The 9,246-nt window shown below is 44.1% G+C and overlaps 1 long non-coding RNA gene across 1 annotated transcript in view; it reads left to right on the top strand.

The window, feature by feature from the left end:
- Nucleotides 1-219: 219 nt before the first annotated feature.
- Nucleotides 220-9,246, top strand: part of LOC121713659 — an 11,832-nt gene continuing 2,805 nt past the window's right edge. The window contains exons 1-2 of the long non-coding RNA XR_006032908.1: nucleotides 220-374; nucleotides 5,469-5,471. This is a non-coding gene — a long non-coding RNA (uncharacterized LOC121713659). The remainder of the gene's footprint in view (nucleotides 375-5,468; nucleotides 5,472-9,246) is intronic.

Here is a 9,246-nt window from a genome sequence, read left to right as displayed (position 1 = left end):
TACTTTCATTGTATCGAACCTGGTTGCAGTTCACTCATTGTTCCTCTAGGGGCCGCCGCTAGCTAGTGCAGAATGAATGGGAGTCTATGGGGCTAGACGGGTAAAATGTATCTTTATTATCATCAAAAGCTTAGTTTTCTCTAGACTCGACCATAAACACATGCCTGTCAGTTGGAACAACCCAAAAAACTAGATAGTTGCTTAATATTTTGACGATTTATGGTGATTTTATTTTCGTTAGATCTTTGCCTAGATTGACGCTAATGCATTATAGAGGAGTGGATCACCGCGGCAAGATGGCGTCTCGATTGACGCATTCGTTCCAATGAACAGCAGTAGTCAAGGCGACATCTAGTCAGTATATATATCTATGAGTAAGCATGAGGCTACTTTGTATGGCGGTCGCATTTTGATGGCGTATCATGTCGCAATGATGCGTGATATTTTTCAGCTTCTGATAACTTTTCATTTGAGACGTTTTCGTCTGACTCCACTTTTTCTGACAGCGTTTTTTCTGAGACCTGATTTTCTGAGACCTGACTCCACTTTTTCTGACAGCGTTTTTTCTTAAATCTGACTCCACTTTTTCTGACAGTGTTTTTTCTGAGACCTGACTCCTTTGAGATGTTTTTCTGAGGCCGTTTGGTTTGAAGCAGTTTTATCTGAGGATGACAGGATTTTCTGACGCTGAGGCAGTTTTGTCTGAAGATGAGAGGTTTTTCTGAAGCTGAGGCAGTTTTGTCTGAAGATGACAGATGTTTTTCTGAGTCTGACTCCTGAGTCTGGTTTTTCTGACGCTGAGGCAGTTTTGTCTGAAGATGACAGAGGTTTTTCTGACGCTGAGGCAGTTTTGTCTGAAGATGACAGAGGTTTTTTTGGCGCTGAGGCAGTTTTGTCTGAAAATGACAGATGTTTTTCTGAGTCTGACACCTGAGTCTGAGGATGTCCTAAAATGAACACCGTACAAATGGTGGAATATCCCTTTAGGACGGTCATAACTTGTCTGTCATATTGCTGGACAGCAAATATTCAGATAGTGTATGACTGGATGAGCTTTGATGGAGTTTGATGCAAGTGCCATACAAGTCTACAAGTCGGCAAGTCTGCTCTAGAGAGAGTTGATCCATCAGTCCTAGAGTTTTGTTCAGTGAGTGTATGGGTTTGCTTCCCTTCTGTGTTTAACTGCTGTCTCGCTGCAGGGTGAACCGTCTCTGCCAAAACCTCTCTCTCTCTATCAGTTCCGTTCTTATTTGTTTGTGTGTTTTATCTCACTTGAATTCCCAGCATGCTTTTAAAAAATCCATTACATAAGGAATTGACACAGATAAACAAAGCTAAGAGCATTTTGGCATTAATGGATCTTTGTGAGCTCTCCATTGTATTTTCTGGCTGGTTAATGTTCACTTTAATATCGCGCCAGGAAACTTGACACTGGAGAGCAAGTTTGTCTTTCTTCTCAGAAACTAATTAGATTTTCTCTTAATATTAAATGATTCAAAATTTGGGGCAGCCGTGGCCCACTGGTTACTACTCTGGACTTGTAACCGGAGGGTTGCCGGTTCGAGCCCTGACCAGTGGGCCGTGGCTGAAGTGCCCTTGAGCAAGGCACCTAACCCCTCACTGCTCCCCAAGCGCCGCCGTTGTAGCAGGCAGCTCACTGCGCCGGGATTAGTGTGTGCTTCACCTCACTGTGTGCTGTTTGTGTTTCACTAATTCACCGATTGGGTTAAATGCAGAGACCAAATTTCCCTCACGGGATCAAAAAAGTATATATACTTATATATATACTTATAAAAGCACTTGGGCTCTGATCTGCATTCATGCTCTCTGCCCCAGAAAAACATAACTCTTCATACATCCAAGAATGACAAGACAAAAAAAGCCTTGACCCACATCTGTACCACACAATCTCCCTGATGTGGCCCTGACCTGGTCTGAATCCTTGAATTTCCCCTGGGGATCAAATATCTATCTATGTACCACACCAGGCCTTGGTCCACCGCAGACTCGCCTGTAGTCTGAGCATCATCGGTCAGAGAGCTTTTGGACGTGCGCCTCTCATCTCTATCAGAAGCAGGCAGAGAACCTCCACAGCTCTCCACTGCTGATTTCATCTTGTCCTAGTCTAGTTTGAGCCTGTCGCTCTAGTTTGGTGAGAACTGGAGACGAGTTCGACAGACAGCCAATGTCTCACTAACCTGACCCTAGCCAGATGAATTTCGCTCCGCCTACTGTAGCTCCACTCATCCATCTGGAACCGATCCATTGAAGTGTTGCTTCAGAAGGCTGGGCCTAATCACAAAATGCTTGCATATGATTGAATAAGCCACTTGTCCGTCATCTATTGATGTGCTACTTCAACCACTCACATCAAAGCCAACCTGTGACGCTAATAACAGTGTCATAGTCGCTTCTACGCTATGTCACATCTATGAAACTCCCGCCCTGCGTCCTGATTGGCTGAACCATCGGTCAGAGAGCTTTTGGACGTGCGCCTCTCATCTCTATCAGAAGCAGGCAGAGAACCTCCACAGCTCTCCACTGCTGATTTCATCTTGTCCTAGTCTAGTTTGAGCCTGTCGCTCTAGTTTGGTGAGAACTGGAGACTGGAGTTCGACAGACAGCCAACGTCTCACTAACCTGACCCTAGCCAGATGAATTTCGCTCCGCCTAGCTCCACTCATCCATCTGGAACCGATCCATTGAAGTGTTGCTTCAGAAGGCTGGGCCTAATCACAAAATGCTTGCATATGATTGAATAAGCCACTTGTCCGTCATCTATTGATGTGCTACTTCAACCACTCACATCGAAGCCAACCTGTGACGCTAATAACAGTGTCATAGTCGCTTCTACGCTATGTCACATCTATGAAACTCCCGCCCTGCGTCCTGATTGGCTGAACCATAAAGTCGGTTGCAGAAATCACTCTCAATGGAAGAGGTCCCAGATGGATGTGAGTGAAGCTAGGCGGAGCTAAGCAGAACGAAATTCATCTGGATAGGGTCAGGTTAGCGTCTCATCCCTGTCTGTCAGAGTTAATATCCAGTGCAGCAGAGCAGGGCAGGGCATTGTAGGTCTGACACCCGTCTCTCTGACATGGACACCCCCAGGTGTCAGCGTGGCTCCCTCCTGAATGCATCAGGCCCTCATCGGGTCCGGGTCGTCCCAGATATGGGCTAGCTTCGGCCCAGTACCGGCTGCTATTTGTGGCTCTCCAGAGTCCCTAAGGCCTTCAGTGATGCTGCATAAATTTGTATTAATATCCCAAATTGAGACGGTGACCTAGTTATACTTGAATGAGTGATTGAGGCACCCCAACAAGCCCCCCTTGTTCCCTCTGGAGGCAGTGTGACTGACAGAGTGACACTGTGCTGTTTCTGGTGTATATCGGCCGGGACAGGAAAAGAAAAAGCCCCTTTGCATGGCGGATGCATAATTATGACTCCCATTCTTCCCTCTCATCAGGCACTGCAATCACTCCAGCAGACCTTGTCAGTTGGGTCTCTGCCTCAATCTGTCAGTGTCATGCCTGCCGTGAAATTGCTCTGTCTGTGTGTGTGTCTCTGTATGTGTGTTGTGTGTGTGCATATGTGTGTGTTGTATATGTAAATGCGTGCATGTGTATGTGAGAGAGAGAGTGTGTATTTATGTTTGTGTATGTGTGTATCTGTGTGCGTATGTATGAGTGTGCGTGTGTGTATATCCATAGAAGTGTGTGTGTGTGTATTTGTGCGCTGTATGTGAATGAGAAACAGAGAGTGTACTGCGTGTGTGTGTGTGTGTGTGTGTGTGTGTGTGTGTGTGTGTGTGCGTGCGTGTGTATGTGTGTGAGTGCATGTGCGTATATATCCATCACACAAGGCCAGCACTCCACTAAACTGGTGCTCTAGGAAAGCAGTCCAGAATCCCATTTGCTTGCTCCGATCATAGGCGGAGTTTGACATTCGAGCCAGGGGGGGCAGACAAAAAAAAATAAAAAATTGTAGCAGCTGAGACCTGGCCTACCACTTAGGGAACACAGCATGAGCACATATGGAGAAAACAAACATGCTAAATAATGATATATATAATTACATTGTAACAATTTAACAATTCGTCCTCATGAAATCCAATGCAGCACGGTTGTCTTGAAACGCAATAGACAGGGGTGTCGCCTAGCAGTTGAAAACATTCGGGGCTTAGCCCATAGAGTTGTTGTTCACTTTTGATAAATGAATCCACCGCCTCTAGCCTCATTTGCGCCACATTGATTGAATATTTTGTACAATCATATTCTGTCAATTAAAGAATGTAATGACCTGTTGCCATCTTGACACTTCTGTTTGCTATTAAAAACTAACTATATAGCCTAGTGTAACGGATGCCAGCTAGCTTAGCTGTGCTTGTGGAACGTTGGTAAACCTCCGACGCCTCAAGAGTGCTGCTGGCATGCGAGCCACCTAGCAGAGTGGAGTTTTAAATAACAAGATGCATCGGTTCATGCATGCTTAGCTTAAGGAGAATGAGTCATTGAAAACTCAAATTCGATTCTACAAAGGCAAAGTAAGTAAACTCCAAACTGTAGGCTATTGAGTACAGGGCAGACTTAAATCATAGCGATAACTCCAAGAATCAAAGGATACCTGTCAACACTCCCGTTTTTCCCGGGTTTCTCCCGTATTTCAAGGTCATCCCCCAGCATCCTCCCGTTTTATTATTTCTCCTGGAAAACTCCCGTAATTTGCATGGCCATCAAACTTCATTTTAAAATCATTGATCCATTCAGGTTTCCAGATTGTGTATGAAATGCACCCTACACATACACGATCACTTAGTTTCAATTTCAACCGTTTTGTCATAGGGTAAAACCTGGCAACCCAAAACCCAAATAAGGAAGCGGGTGCCGACTGCGCAGCCTGAGTCTCGTCGTAACCAAGCGGGCTAGTTGAATGGCCTACTCCAGAACTAGCTGTTGTGAAATTGTTGGGAATTTAATTGATTAACACATCACATAAACTGTTATTGAGTGTTGTTGATACACGGAACTTGTGTCCTCGGAACCAAATCTGACAGCAAGCAGCTTTGGAGTTTTGGAAGTAAGCTGCAGGCAGGCAGCTGGTGATAACTGGCATGCGTAAGGTAATGGTAAGGTAAAAGCAACGACCGAAATGCAGTGTTGAAACACGTGTATGAAACGTATTAAATATGCAAACACAGATCCGGTATAAACATTGACCCTCCCCCCCCCCGAAAAAAAATCTCCCGTTTTTGGAAAGCTAAATGTTGACAGGTATGACCTACAGTCTGATGCCTCTCCAAAAGCAGCAACGAAGCGCAATCACGCCATTACGTTAAGACATGTTAAGAAAAAAATATTCTTATTTTGCTGTAATCCAATGACACGAAAAAAAGTAATCCACAACGATCAGTAGGCCTAGATGCACTAAAAGGGTCATCTAGCCAGGCCTACGCACGTCACATTCACCAGCCAGTTCCAAACAGGTGAACAAGACTTTGCCACTTTGCTGTTTAAACAAAGTGGAATAAAATCTACACACAACGCAAAATCAATTAGTAAGCTGACAGGACATTTATATACATGGCATTTAGGCAACCTTTATTGCAACGTTGGCAAGGCAAGATGTCCATACTAGTGCAATAGTAATTTTCGCGTTTTTTGCGTCCTGCATGCCTCGTCAGGTTGGCCGTAATGTCACTTTCAATGTGAAGGATCGCAAGAGAAGAAAACCTGGCTGCTCCCATCATCAACCGCAGCCCGTTCCTTATATTGTTGTTTTGTGTTATTTAAATTATTTTTTAAAATATCTGGTCATGCCAGACGTATTTCACTAATTTTTGAAACAATGCAATTACCCGTTTCCATCAGGGGGGGCAGTGCTCCCCCTGCCCCCCCACTAACTCCGCGTATGGCTCCGATTGCTTACTGCTGCATTCATCAGCTGAGGACGATCCCAAGAGAAAGTGGAGAAGGAGGAGGAGGGGTAATACGAAGAAGGGATGGAGGAGGGGGGTATAAGGGAGAGGGACGTAGTTAAGATTAGGTGACGTCATGTTTACAGTGAAGAATGGCACCAGATATCTCACAGCAGCTGGATTATCCCTAACATACCCAGAACATCTTTTAGCCATCTGCCACAGAAACCGCAGCAGTCCTGAGTCACCACGTCAGTGAGCTACATGTACTCTTCCACTGTTCGAGAAAGAGGAATCTGGTTATGTTGCCTTGTTATCAAACACCTATTACAGTAAGAGTGCTGGTAAATATGGTGAATGTGCCATTTCTCCAAAAGGATAAAACAAACAAGCACACAAACAAATTACTCCCACGTTATCCTCATCCTTGGTGAGTGTTATTGTGTTTGACTTGCGATGGTTGTGGATGCGCAAGCAAAGAACGTTATGCAAATAAAGCGTAGATTTGGAGCTGCGACTGTGTGTGTGTGTGTGTGCGTGTGTGTGTGTGTGTGCACAGATTTGGTGTGAGCTACTGTATGACTGAGCCAATGAGACATGAAAGAATCAGACTGGAGACATGGAGTATTGGCTGTTGTGAGGAGCTTTATTTAGATTACTTTCCAGCACGCACGCATGTGTGTGTGTGTGTGTGTGTGTCTTTGGGTGTGTGTGTCTTTCTGGAGAGATCACCATCTGTTCCTTTGGCAACTCAACTCGACGGTGTTAATCTTACAGTGGAGGACTGCTTCCTGCTATTCTCTTTCCTCAAAAGTCCTTACAGCTATATGTCTCTTCAGAGCTAAGACTGTCTTCACAGCGGGGGGTAGGATAGGGTAGTCTAGAGAGAGGAATCAAGGGACTGTGTGTGAGTGTGTGTGTGTGTGTATGCATATGAGTGTGTCGGTAGCCCATTCATTTATACCACATGCTTTCTATGTAATGTCTCTGCTTTTCCACTATTATATGTTACTATATTCTATGCTTTGGCAACAGTATTTTCTTGTAAATGGTCATGCCAAAATGCGTATTGAACTGAACAATAGAGAGAGAGAAAGAGAGAGAGAGAGAGAGAGAGAAATACATGTGTATGAGTGGAGATCAAGAATGAGAGTGAGAGAACAACAAGAAATGGAGAGATGGATTGGGAAAGGCCGAGGAGGCCTCCTCTAGTTTGACCACGTGTGTTTGTAGCGGCTCCAGCTTTAACGAGTGCAGCCCAGTGACCCATTATCCTGCGCTGTCTGCCTTATTCTACCTGAGTGAGCAGCTGGGCCCGAGTGATAGAGAGGGGATTACAACATTTCCATAACACAGCCTGGCTCAGACTCCGCTTGCTGGACACTAAGCACTTGGTCACCAGAGAGGCCACTAACATAATGAGCATGGCTGCTGTTGGTACACTAGGACAAGCGATGCTATTTGGATCTTTCCGACTGAATGTGTGTGTGTGTGTGTGTGTGTGTGTGTGTGTGTGTAAGTGTGTGTGTGTGTGTGTGTGCGCATGTATGTGTGTGTGTGCGTGAGTGTGTGTGTGTGCATGCGCGCACGCATGTGTGTGTGTATGTGTAACAGCTGTGTTCTTAAAGCCCTGGGCTCAGGGGGGCCAGGAGCTGTATTTTTAACACAATGAGGAGAGACAAACTGCTCTACCTTATGTTACCCATAAACATAAACCATAATGTCACTGCATAATATACATTTACAGGGCAGCTTTAACAGAGATAAATACACACATAAACACACGGTTAAAGGAAACAGGCTTATCTATTTGGAGGTTTATCTGTCTTTTATGTGAATGTGTAATAATTTTAGCATGAATTCCTGGGTTGGGTTGGGTTTTTAATGCCACAAATATGCTTGATTGCATGAATCCCTCTAAAGATGGAGCACGTCAAATTGCCTGATCTGAGGCTGTGTCTAGCTGGTGTAGGACTGTGTCTTTTTTTGTGAACAAAAATTGCTTCATTTTCATCACTCTAAGAGTCTTCTGTTCTTTTTATGCGTCTGATTGCATCTGTGACTTATTCAGTTTAGTTTCTGATGGATGTCCCTTAAAACTGAAGACACAGAACAAAGCGGCCCCTCGAACAGGACAGAACGGACACCAAGGGACTTCATAGTCTTTCATACTCCTCTGATTTGTAGCCAGCTTTTCTTTTCAAATGCAGCCTGAATTTGGATCTTAATATTAAACAATCGCCTAATTAAAGAAGCCAAAGTAAGCCCTAGAGTTATTATTATATCTCATTATACATACCAAGGGGTATAAATCTTTCAGTACACTCTCCCAGCCAATACTAACATAATTCTGTATATCGTTATGGGTGTCTATCCTCATGGCAAACAAATGAGTTGTGTCTCTGTATTTTTAACAGGTGAAGCTCTCGCACCATGGCACTTTCCCAAAAGGTAGCATTTGATTAATTGTACCCATCATAGGATAGTTCACTCATGGTGCAGGCGCACAATGATTTATGAAACACTTCTGCAAAGGAATGCTAACATTAATCTTTTTCTCTGGAAAAAAATGCCTTGGAACAGTTTTTATGCATTCCAGAATCTTCTATTGGATCTTGCAATGACGTTGTTTTACATACAGTAAATGTGCTATCTTCGCTCTCTGCTAAACTTTGGCCAGTGGTTCACCTAAATGAACTCAAAGTTGTCAAAGCCAATTGGTATTCCATAGCAGATAGATAAGTAATGAGAGCAGATGTCATTCAGTGGGATATAAATTATAATGGAGATGAACAAAGGCAGTGCAAATATCGACTTTCTGTCCGCAGGAAATGCATGCTGTGCCTTGAAGGAGAACAGCTAGAGCAACCAGGCAGCTACAGTGCTACACTTTGGGGGCATCTTTCAAATCATGCCCCTAGAGTGTAGCGCTGTAGCTGTCTTGCTGCTCTAGTTGTTGGCTGCAGAAACTTGAGGTCGGTAGCACCGATTTCTTTTGTTTTTTTGTTTTTCGTACCGACAGTACTCAGTGACTGAGAAACAGAGATCTATGTGAAAAATCACCGGAGTTTACTGCTTTCACTTCATCAGGTAAACACTGCTCATCTCCACCCTCTAACCATAATCTGCTGTGCTCACAACTGAACGGTATAATTCAATCACGAGCAGAGCTGAATGAAGTCAACCGATTTAACTTTTAACATTAATCAAAAGTTTAGCGACCATGAATACAATACATGGCAATAACATGTCAACAAACAGAGAGATAATGCAGAGCAGTAGTTCTGCTTTGCAAAAAATATGTGATGCGATCTAGGATAACCCACCACATG

Source organism: Alosa sapidissima, chromosome 7 (assembly GCF_018492685.1).
Source record: "Alosa sapidissima isolate fAloSap1 chromosome 7, fAloSap1.pri, whole genome shotgun sequence".
NCBI lineage: Eukaryota > Metazoa > Chordata > Actinopteri > Clupeiformes > Clupeidae > Alosa > Alosa sapidissima.
Note: the sequence above shows the minus strand (reverse complement) of the source record. Positions and strands in the feature narration are given on the sequence as shown.